We start from the raw sequence: 12,165 nt of genomic DNA, 5'->3' as shown, positions 1-12,165 counted from the left end.
GCAGAGGAGGCTCAGCAACAGCTTTCCAGGCTAGCCCCTTCTGGCTGACAGCTATCTGGAAATGTTCGTATTTTTGAAGCAGGGCAGCGAAAATAGCCTAGCAGGCACACCCCCTTTCCCAGGATACGTTTGAAGTTTGAGGTGGCAAGACAAGCAAGCAGCCCCAGTGTCTGTGCCTCTGTGCAAGCAGTGCCATGGGCAGATGAGGCTGAGCAACAGCTTTCCAGGCTAGCCCCTTCTGGCTGACAGCTATCTGGAAATGTTCGTATTTTTGGAGCAGGGCAGCGAAAATAGCCTAGCAGGCACACCCCCTTTCCCAGGATACGTTTGAAGTTTGATGTGGCAAGACAAGCAAGCAGCCCCAGTCTCTGTGCCTCTGCGCGAGCAGTGCCATGGGCAGATGAGGCTGAGTAACAGCTTTCCAGGCTAGCCCCTTCTGGCTGCCAGCTATTTGCAGACGTTCGCATTTTGGGAGCAGGGCTGCCGGTGGGGGCCGGCACGGCCCACCTAAGCTACTTTTGAAGTTTGAGGTGGCAAGACAAGCAAGCAGCCCCAGTGTCTGTGCCTCTGTGCTATCAGTGCCATGGGCAGATGAGGCTGAGCAACAGCTTTCCAGACTAGCCCCTTCTGGCTGACAGCCATCTGCAGACGTTCGCATTTACAGGTCAGGGCTGCGAAAGTAGCCTAGCTTGTACCCCCCATTTCCCAGTTTACGTTTGAAGTTTGATGTGGCAAAACAAGCAAGCAGCCCCAGTCTCTGTGCCTCTGTGTGATCATGGCCATGGGCAGATGAGGCAGAGCAACATCTTTCCAGGCTAGCGCGCTCTGGCTGACAGCTATCTGCAGACATTCGCATTTTCGGAGCACTGATGCGAAAGTGGCGTTGCAGGAAAACTCCGTTTCCCAGGACACGTTTGAAGACTGAGGTGGCAAGACAAGCAAGCAGCCCCAGGCTCTGTGGCTCTGTGCGAGCAGTGCCATGGGCAGATGAGGCTGAGCATCAGGTTTCCAGGCTAGCCCCTTCTGGCTGACAGCTATCTGAAGACGTTCGCATTTTCGGAGCAGGGCTGCCGGTGGGGGCCGGCACGGCCAACCTAACCTACTTTTGAAGTTTGAGGTGGAAAGACAAGCAAGCAGCCCCAGTGTCTGTGCCTCTGTGCTATCAGTGCCATGGGCAGACGAGGCTGAGCAACAGCTTTCCAGGCTAGCCCCTTCTGGCTGACAGCTATCTGCAGACGTTCACGTTTTCAGAGCAGGGCTGTCTAAGAAGCATGGCATGGTACCCTTAAGCTATGGTTGACGTTTGAGAATGAGAGACAAGCAAGCAGCCCCAGTGTCTGTGCCTCTGCGCGAGCAGTGCCATGGGCAAATGAGGCTGAGCAACAGCTTTCCAGGCTAGCCTCTTCTGGCTGACAGCTATCTGCAGACGTTCACATTTTCGGAACGGCGCTGCCAAAGTAGCATAAGAGGCAGCACCAATTTCTCAGGCTACGTTTGAAGTTTGAGGTGGCAAGACAAGCAAGCAGCCCCAGTCTCTGTGCCTCTGTGCAAGCAGTGCCATGGGCAGATGAGGCAGAGCAACAGCTTTCCAGGCTAGCCTCTTCTGGCTGACAGCTATCTGGAAATGTTCGTTTTTTTGGAGCAGGGCAGCGAAAATAGCCTAGCAGGCACACCCCCTTTCCCAGGCTACGTTTGAAGTTTGAGGTGGCAAGACAAGCAAGCAGCCCCAGTCTCTGTGCCTCTGCGCGAGCAGTGCCATGGGCAGATGAGGCTGAGCAACAGCTTTCCAGGCTAGTCCCTTCTGGCTGACAGCTATCTGCAGACGTTCGCATTTTCGGAGCAGGGCTGCCAAACTAGACTAGCAGGTACCCCCCCTTTCTCAGGCTACGTCTGAAGGTTGAGGTGGGAAGACAAGTAAGCAGCCCCAGTCTCTGTGCCTCTCTGCGAGCAGTGCCATGGGCAGATGAGGCTGAGCAACAGCTTTCCAGGCTAGCCCCTTCTGGCTGACAGCCATCTGCAGACGTTCGCATTTTCGGAGCAGGGCTGCCAAACTAGACTAGCAGGTACCCCCCTTTCTAAGGCTACGTCTGAAGGTTGAGGTGGGAAGACAAGTAAGCAGCCCCAGTGTCTGTGCCTCTGTGCGAGCAGTGCCATGGGCAGATGAGGCAGAGCAACAGCTTTCCAGGCTAGCCCCTTCTGGCTGACAGCCATCTGCAGACGTTCGCATTTACAGGTCAGGGCTGCGAAAGTAGCCTAGCACGTACCCCCCTTTTCCCAGTTTACCTTTGAAGTTCGATGTGGCAAAACAAGCAAGCAGCCCCAGTCTCTGTGCCTCTGTGTGAGCAGGGCCATGGGCAGATGAGGCAGAGCAACATCTTTCCTGGCTAGCGCTTTCTGGCTGACAGCTATGTGCAGACGTTAGCATTTTCGGAGCACTGATGCGAAAGTGGCGTTGCAGGAATCCTCCGTTTCCCAGGACACGTTTGAAGACTGAGGTGGCAAGACAAGCAAGAAGCCCCAGGCTCTGTGGCTCTGTGCGAGCAGTGCCATGGGCAGATGAGGCTGAGCATCAGGTTTCCAGGCTAGCCCCTTCTGGCTGACAGCTATCTGAAGACGTTCGCATTTTCGGAGCAGGGCTGCCGGTGGGGGCCGGCACGGCCCACCTAAGCTACTTTTGAAGTTTGAGGTGGCAAGACAAGCAAGCAGCCCCAGTGTCTGTGCCTCTGTGCTATCAGTGCCATGGGCAGATGAGGCTGAGCAACAGCTTTCCAGGCTAGCCCCTTCTGGCTGACAGCTATCTGCAGACGTTCACGTTTTCAGAGCAGGGCTGTCTAAGAAGCATGGCATGGTACCCTTAAGCTATGGTTGACGTTTGAGAATGAGAGACAAGCAAGCAGCCCCAGTGTCTGTGCCTCTGCGCGAGCAGTGCCATGGGCAGATGAGGCTGAGCAACAGCTTTCCAGGCTAGCCCCTTCTGGCTGACAGCTATCTGCAGACGTTCACGTTTTCAGAGCAGGGCTGTCTAAGAAGCATGGCATGGTACCCTTAAGCTATGGTTGACGTTTGAGAATGAGAGACAAGCAAGCAGCCCCAGTGTCTGTGCCTCTGCGCGAGCAGTGCCATGGGCAAATGAGGCTGAGCAACAGCTTTCCAGGCTAGCCTCTTCTGGCTGACAGCTATCTGCAGACGTTCACATTTTCGGAACGGCGCTGCCAAAGTAGTATAAGAGGCAGCACCAATTTCTCAGGCTACTTTTGAAGTTTGAGGTGGCAAGACAAGCAAGCAGCCCCAGTCTCTGTGCCTCTGTGCAAGCAGTGCCATGGGCAGATGAGGTTGAGCAACAGCTTTCCCGGCTAGCCTCTTGTGGCTGACAGCTATCTGCAGACGTTCGCATTTTCGGAGCAGTGCGGCAAAAGTAGCCCAGCAGGCAGCATCCCTTTCCAAGGTTACGTTTGAATTCTGAGGTGGCAAGACAAGCAAGCAGTCCCAGTGTCTGTGCCTCTGTGCGAGCAGTGCCCTGGGCAGAGGAGGCTCAGCAACAGCTTTCCAGGCTAGCCCCTTCTGGCTGACAGCTATCTGCAGACGTTCACGTTTTCAGAGCAGGGCTGTCTAAGAAGCATGGCATGGTACCCTTAAGCTATGGTTGACGTTTGAGAATGAGAGACAAGCAAGCAGCCCCAGTGTCTGTGCCTCTGCGCGAGCAGTGCCATGGGCAAATGAGGCTGAGCAACAGCTTTCCAGGCTAGCCTCTTCTGGCTGACAGCTATCTGCAGACGTTCACATTATCGGAACGGCGCTGCCAAAGTAGCATAAGAGGCAGCACCAATTTCTCAGGCTACGTTTGAAGTTTGAGGTGGCAAGACAAGCAAGCAGCCCCAGTCTCTGTGCCTCTGTGCGAGCAGTGCCATGGGCAGATGAGGCTGAGCATCAGCTTTCCAGGCTAGCCTCTTCTGCCTGACAGCTATATACAGACGTTCGCATTTTCGGAGCAGGACTGCCAAAATAGCCTAGCAGGCACACACCTTTTCTCAGGCTACGTTTCAAGTTTGAGGTGGCAAGACAAGCAAGCAGCCCCGGTCTCTGTGGCTCTGTGCGAGCAGTGCCATGGGCAGATGAGGCTGAGCAACAGCTTTCCAGGCTAGCCCCTTCTGGCTGACAGCTATCTGCAGACGTTCACGTTTTCGGAGCAGGGCTGTCTAAGAAGCATGGCATGGTACCCTTAAGCTATGGTTGACGTTTGAGAATGAGAGACAAGCAAGCAGCCCCAGTGTCTGTGCCTCTGCGCGAGCAGTGCCATGGGCAAATGAGGCTGAGCAACAGCTTTCCAGGCTAGCCTCTTCTGGCTGACAGCTATCTGGAAATGTTCGTATTTTTGAAGCAGGGCAGCGAAAATAGCCTAGCAGGCACACCCCCTTTCCCAGGATACGTTTGAAGTTTGAGGTGGCAAGACAAGCAAGCAGCCCCAGTGTCTGTGCCTCTGTGCAAGCAGTGCCATGGGCAGATGAGGCTGAGCAACAGCTTTCCAGGCTAGCCCCTTCTGGCTGACAGCTATCTGGAAATATTCGTATTTTTGGAGCCGGTGGGGGCCGGCACGGCCCACCTAATCTACTTTTGAAGTTTGAGGTGGCAAGACAAGCAAGCAGCCCCAGTGTCTGTGCCTCTGTGCTATCAGTGCCATGGGCAGATGAGGCTGAGCAACAGCTTTCCAGGCTAGCCCCTTCTGGGTGACATCAATTTGCAGACGTTCGCATTTTCGGAGCAGGGCTGCCAAACTAGACTAGCAGGTACCCCCCTTTCTCAGGCTACCTCTGAAGGCTGAGGTGGGAAGACAAGTAAGCAGCCCCAGTCTCTGTGCCTCTGTGCGAGCAGTGCCATGGGCAGATGAGGCTGAGCAACATCTTTCCTGGCTAGCCCCTTCTGGCTGACAGCCATCTGCAGACATTCGCATTTACAGGTCAGGGCTGCGAAAGTAGCCTAGCTCGTACCCCCCATTTCCCAGTTTACGTTTGAAGTTTGATGTGGCAAAACAAGCAAGCAGCCCCAGTCTCTGTGCCTCTGTGTGAGCATGGCCATGGGCAGATGAGGCAGAGCAACATCTTTCCAGGCTAGCGCTCTCTGGCTGACAGCTATCTGCAGACATTCGCATTTTCGGAGCACTGATGCGAAAGTGGCGTTGCAGGAAACCTCCGTTTCCCAGGATACGTTTGAAGACTGAGGTGGCAAGACAAGCAAGCATCCCCAGTCTCTGTGGCTCTGTGCGAGCAGTGCCATGGGCAGATGAGGCTGAGCATCAGGTTTCCAGGCTAGCCCCTTCTGGCTGACAGCTATCTGCAGACGTTCACATTTTCGGAGCAGGGCTGCCGGTGGGGGCCGGCACGGCCAACCTAACCTACTTTTGAAGTTTGAGGTGGAAAGACAAGCAAGCAGCCCCAGTGTCTGTGCCTCTGTGCTATCAGTGCCATGGGCAGATGAGGCTGAGCAACAGCTTTCCAGGCTAGCCCCTTCTGGCTGACAGCTATCTGCAGACGTTCACGTTTTCAGAGCAGGGCTGTCTAAGAAGCATGGCATGTTACCCTTAAGCTATGGTTGACGTTTGAGAATGAGAGACAAGCAAGCAGCCCCAGTCTCTGTGCCTCTGCGCGAGCAGTGCCATGGGCAAATGAGGCTGAGCAACAGCTTTCCAGGCTAGCCTCTTCTGGCTGACAGCTATCTGCAGACGTTCACATTTTCGGAACGGCGCTGCCAAAGTAGCATAAGAGGCAGCACCAATTTCTCAGGCTAGTTTTGAAGTTTGAGGTGGCAAGACAAGCAAGCAGCCCCAGTCTCTGTGCCTCTGTGCAAGCAGTGCCATGGGCAGATGAGGCTGAGCAACAGCTTTCCAGGCTAGCCCCTTCTGGCTGACAGCTATCTGGAAATGTTCGTATTTTTGAAGCAGGGCAGCGAAAATAGCCTAGCAGGCACACCCCCTTTCCCAGGATACGTTTGAAGTTTGAGGTGGCAAGACAAGCAAGCAGCCCCAGTCTCTGTGCCTCTGCGCGAGCAGTGCCATGTGCAGATGAGGCTGAGCAACAGCTTTCCAGGCTAGTCCCTTCTGGCTGACAGCTATCTGCAGACGTTCGCATTTTCGGAGCAGGGCTGCCAAACTAGACTAGCAGGTACACCCCCTTTCTCAGGCTACGTCTGAAGGTTGAGGTGGGAAGACAAGTAAGCAGCCCCAGTCTCTGTGCCTCTGTGCGAGCAGTGCCATGGGCAGATGAGGCAGAGCAACAGCTTTCCAGGCTAGCCCCTTCTGGCTGACAGCCATCTGCAGACGTTCGCATTTACAGGTCAGGGCTGCGAAAGTAGCCTAGCACGTACCCCCCCATTTCCCAGTTTACCTTTGAAGTTCGATGTGGCAAAACAAGCAAGCAGCCCCAGTCTCTGTGCCTCTGTGTGAGCAGGGCCATGGGCAGATGAGGCAGAGCAACATCTTTCCTGGCTAGCGCTTTCTGGCTGACAGCTATCTGCAGACGTTCGCATTTTCGGAGCACTGATGCGAATGTGGTGTTGCATGAAACCTCCGTTTCCCAGGATACGTTTGAAGACTGAGGTGGCAAGACAAGCAAGCAGCCCCAGGCTCTGTGGCTCTGTGCGAGCAGTGCCATGGGCAGATGAGGCTGAGCATCAGCTTTCCAGGCTAGCCTCTTCTGCCTGACAGCTATCTGCAGACGTTCACGTTTTCAGAGCAGGGCTGTCTAAGAAGCATGGCATGGTACCCTTAAGCTATGGTTGACGTTTGAGAATGAGAGACAAGCAAGCAGCCCCAGTCTCTGTGCCTCTGCGCGAGCAGTGCCATGGGCAAATGAGGCTGAGCAACAGCTTTCCAGGCTAGCCTCATCTGGCTGACAGCTATCTGCAGACGTTCACATTTTCGGAACGGCGCTGCCAAAGTAGCATAAGAGGCAGCACCAATTTCTCAGGCTACGTTTGAAGTTTGAGGTGGCAAGACAAGCAAGCAGCCCCAGTCTCTGTGCCTCTGTGCAAGCAGTGCCATGGGCAGATGAGGTTGAGCAACAGCTTTCCAGGCTAGCCTCTTCTGGCTGACAGCTATCTGCAGACGTTCGCATTTTCGGAGCAGGGCGGCAAAAGTAGCCCAGCAGGCAGCATCCCTTTCCAAGGTTACGTTTGAAGTCTGAGGTGGCAAGACAAGCAAGCAGTCCCAGTGTCTGTGCCTCTGTGCGAGCAGTGCCCTGGGCAGAGGAGGCTCAGCAACAGCTTTCCAGGCTAGCCCCTTCTGGCTGACAGCCATCTGCAGACGTTCGCATTTTCGGAGCAGGGCTGCCGGTGGGGGCCGGCACGGCCCACCTATGATACTTTTGAACTTTGAGGTGGCAAGACAAGCAAGCAGCTCCAGTCTCTGTGCCTCTGTGCGAGCAGTGCCATGGGCAGATGAGACTGAGCAACAGTTTTCCAGGGTAGCCTCTTCTGGCTGACAGCCATCTGCAGACGTTCGCATTTACAGGTCAGGGCTGCGAAAGTAGCCTAGCAGGTAACCCCATTTCCCAGTTTACGTTTGAAGTTTGATGTGGCAAAACAAGCAAGCAGCCCCAGTCTCTGTGCCTCTGTGCGAGCAGGCCCATGGGCAGATGAGGCAGAGCAACATCTTTCCTGGCTAGCGCTTTCTGGCTGACAGCTATGTGCAGACGTTAGCATTTTCGGAGCAGGGCTGCCGGTGGGGGCCGGCACGGCCAACCTAACCTACTTTTTAAGTTTGAGGTGGAAAGAGAAGCAAGCAGCCCCAGTGTCTGTGCCTCTGTGCTATCAGTGCCATGGGCAGATGAGGCTGAGCAACAGCTTTCCAGGCTAGCCCCTTCTGGCTGACAGCTATCTGCAGACGTTCACGTTTTCAGAGCAGGGCTGTCTAAGAAGCATGGCATGGTACCCTTAAGCTATGGTTGACGTTTGAGAATGAGAGACAAGCAAGCAGTCCCAGTGTCTGTGCCTCTGCGCGAGCAGTGCCATGGGCAAATGAGGCTGAGCAACAGCTTTCCAGGCCAGCCTCTTCTGGCTGACAGCTATCTGCAGACGTTCACATTTTCGGAACGGCGCTGCCAAAGTAGCATAAGAGGCAGCACCAATTTCTCAGGCTACGTTTGAAGTTTGAGGTGGCAAGACAAGCAAGCAGCCCCAGTCTCTGTGCCTCTGTGCAAGCAGTGCCATGGGCAGATGAGGCTGAGCAACAGCTTTCCAGGCTAGCCCCTTCTGGCTGACAGCTATCTGCAGACGTTCGCATTTTCGGAGCAGGGCTGCCGGTGGGGGCCGGCACGGCCCACCTATGATACTTTTGAACTTTGAGGTGGCAAGACAAGCAAGCAGCTCCAGTCTCTGTGCCTCTGTGCGAGCAGTGCCATGGGCAGATGAGACTGAGCAACAGTTTTCCAGGGTAGCCTCTTCTGGCTGACAGCCATCTGCAGACGTTCGCATTTACAGGTCAGGGCTGCGAAAGTAGCCTAGCAGGTAACCCCATTTCCCAGTTTACGTTTGAAGTTTGATGTGGCAAAACAAGCAAGCAGCCCCAGTCTCTGTGCCTCTGTGCGAGCAGGCCCATGGGCAGATGAGGCAGAGCAACATCTTTCCTGGCTAGCGCTTTCTGGCTGACAGCTATGTGCAGACGTTAGCATTTTCGGAGCAGGGCTGCCGGTGGGGGCCGGCACGGCCAACCTAACCTACTTTTTAAGTTTGAGGTGGAAAGAGAAGCAAGCAGCCCCAGTGTCTGTGCCTCTGTGCTATCAGTGCCATGGGCAGATGAGGCTGAGCAACAGCTTTCCAGGCTAGCCCCTTCTGGCTGACAGCTATCTGCAGACGTTCACGTTTTCAGAGCAGGGCTGTCTAAGAAGCATGGCATGGTACCCTTAAGCTATGGTTGACGTTTGAGAATGAGAGACAAGCAAGCAGTCCCAGTGTCTGTGCCTCTGCGCGAGCAGTGCCATGGGCAAATGAGGCTGAGCAACAGCTTTCCAGGTCAGCCTCTTCTGGCTGACAGCTATCTGCAGACGTTCACATTTTCGGAACGGCGCTGCCAAAGTAGCATAAGAGGCAGCACCAATTTCTCAGGCTACGTTTGAAGTTTGAGGTGGCAAGACAAGCAAGCAGCCCCAGTCTCTGTGCCTCTGTGCAAGCAGTGCCATGGGCAGATGAGGCTGAGCAACAGCTTTCCAGGCTAGCCCCTTCTGGCTGACAGCTATCTGCAGACGTTCGCATTTTCAGAACGGCGCTGCCAAAGTAGCATAAGAGGCAGCACCAATTTCTCAGGCTACGTTTGAAGGTTGAGGTGGCAAGACAAGGAAGCAGCCCCAGTCTCTGTGCCTCTGTGCGAGCAGTGCCATGGGCAGATGAGACTGAGCAACAGTTTTCCAGGGTAGCCTCCTCTGTCTGACAGCTATCTGCAAACGTTCGCATTTACAGGTCAGGGCTGCGAAAGTAGCCTAGCAGGTAACCCCATTTCCCAGTTTACGTTTGAAGTTTGATGTGGCAAAACAAGCAAGCAGCCCCAGTCTCTGTGCCTCTGTGTGAGCAGGGCCATGGGCAGATGAGGCAGAGCAACATCTTTCCTGGCTAGCGCTCTCTGGCTGACAGCTATCTGCAGACGTTCGCATTTTCGGAGCACTGATGCGAATGTGGTGTTGCATGAAACCTCCGTTTCCCAGGATACGTTTGAAGACTGAGGTGGCAAGACAAGCAAGCAGCCCCAGGCTCTGTGGCTCTGTGCGAGCAGTGCCATGGGCAGATGAGGCTGAGCATCAGCTTTCCAGGCTAGCCTCTTCTGCCTGACAGCTATCTACAGACGTTCGCATTTTCGGAGCAGGACTGCCAAAATAGCCTAGCAGGCACACACCTTTTCTCAGGCTACGTTTCAAGTTTGAGGTGGCAAGACAAGCAAGCAGCCCCGGTCTCTGTGGGTCTGTGCGAGCAGTGCCATGGGCAGATGAGGCTGAGCAACAGCTTTCCAGACTAGCCCCTTCTGGCTGACAGCTATCTGCAGACGTTCACGTTTTCGGAGCAGGGCTGTCTAAGAAGCATGGCATGGTACCCTTAAGCTATGGTTGACGTTTGAGAATGAGAGACAAGCAAGCAGCCCCAGTGTCTGTGCCTCTGCGCGAGCAGTGCCATGGGCAGATGAGGCTGAGTAACAGCTTTCCAGGCTAGTCCCTTCTGGCTGCCAGCTATTTGCAGACGTTCGCATTTTGGGAGCAGGGCTGCCGGTGGGGGGCCGGCACGGCCCACCTAAGCTACTTTTGAAGTTTGAGGTGGCAAGACAAGCAAGCAGCCCCAGTGTCTGTGCCTCTGTGCTATCAGTGCCATGGGCAGATGAGGCTGAGCAACAGCTTTCCAGGCTAGCCCCTTCTGGGTGACATCAATTTACAGACGTTCGCATTTTCGGAGCAGGGCTGCCAAACTAGACTAGCAGGTACCCCCCTTTCTCAGGCTACGTCTGAAGGCTGAGGTGGGAAGACAAGTAAGCAGCCCCAGTCTCTGTGCCTCTGTGCGAGCAGTGCCATGGGCAGATGAGGCTGAGCAACAGCTTTCCAGGCTAGCCCCTTCTGGCTGACAGACATCTGCAGACGTTCGCATTTACAGGTCAGGGCTGCGAAAGTAGCCTACCTCGTACCCCCCATTTCCCAGTTTACATTTGAAGATTGATGTGGCAAAACAAGCAAGCAGCCCCAGTCTCTGTGCCTCTGTGTGAGCATGGCCATGGGCAGATGAGGCAGAGCAACATCTTTCCAGGCTAGCGCTCTTCTGGCTGACAGCTATCTGCAGACGTTCGCATTTTCGGAGCAGGGCGGCAAAAGTAGCCCAGCAGGCAGCATCCCTTTCCAAGGTTACGTTTGAAGTCTGAGGTGGCAAGACAAGCAAGCAGTCCCAGTGTCTCTGCCTCTGTGCGAGCAGTGCCCTGGGCAGAGGAGGCTCAGCAACAGCTTTCCAGGCTAGCCCCTTCTGGCTGACAGCTATCTGCAGACGTTCGCATTTTCAGAGAAGGGCTGCCGGTGGGGGCCGGCACGGCCCACCTATGATACTTTTGAACTTTGAGGTGGCAAGACAAGCAAGCAGCCCCAGTCTCTGTGCCTCTGTGCGAGCAGTGCCATGGGCAGATGAGACTGAGCAACAGTTTTCCAGGGTAGCCTCTTCTGGCTGACAGCCATCTGCAGACGTTCGCATTTACAGGTCAGGGCTGCGAAAGTAGCCTAGCAGGTAACCCCATTTCCCAGTTTACGTTTGAAGTTTGATGTGGCAAAACAAGCAAGCAGCCCCAGTCTCTGTGCCTCTGTGCGAGCAGGCCCATGGGCAGATGAGGCAGAGCAACATCTTTCCTGGCTAGCGCTTTCTGGCTGACAGCTATGTGCAGACGTTAGCATTTTCGGAGCACTGATGCGAATGTGGCGTTGCAGGAAACCTCCGTTTCCCAGGACACGTTTGAAGACTGAGGTGGCAAGACAAGCAAGCAGCCCCAGTCTCTGTGGCTCTGTGCGAGCAGTGCCATGGGCAGATGAGGCTGAGCATCAGCTTTCCAGGCTAGCCCCTTCTGGCTGACAGCTATCTGAAGACGTTCGCATTTTCGGAGCAGGGCTGCCGGTGGGGGCCGGCACGGCCAACCTAACCTACTTTTTAAGTTTGAGGTGGAAAGACAAGCAAGCAGCCCCAGTGTCTGTGCCTCTGTGCTATCAGTGCCATGGGCAGATGAGGCTGAGCAACAGCTTTCCAGGCTAGCCCCTTCTGGCTGACAGCTATCTGCAGACGTTCACGTTTTCAGAGCAGGGCTGTCTAAGAAGCATGGCATGGTACCCTTAAGCTATGGTTGACGTTTGAGAATGAGAGACAAGCAAGCAGTCCCAGTGTCTGTGCCTCTGCGCGAGCAGTGCCATGGGCAAATGAGGCTGAGCAACAGCTTTCCAGGCTAGCCTCTTCTGGCTGACAGCTATCTGCAGACGTTCACATTTTCGGAACGGCGCTGCCAAAGTAGCATAAGAGGCAGCACCAATTTCTCAGGCTACGTTTGAAGTTTGAGGTGGCAAGACAAGCAAGCAGCCCCAGTCTCTGTGCCTCTGTGCAAGCAGTGCCATGGGCAGATGAGGCTGAGCAACAGCTTTCCAGGCTAGCCCCTTCTGGCTGACAGCTATCTGGAAA

This window comes from Opisthocomus hoazin, chromosome 6 (genome assembly GCF_030867145.1).
Source record: "Opisthocomus hoazin isolate bOpiHoa1 chromosome 6, bOpiHoa1.hap1, whole genome shotgun sequence".
NCBI classification, from domain to species: Eukaryota; Metazoa; Chordata; class Aves; order Opisthocomiformes; family Opisthocomidae; genus Opisthocomus; species Opisthocomus hoazin.
Note: the sequence above shows the minus strand (reverse complement) of the source record.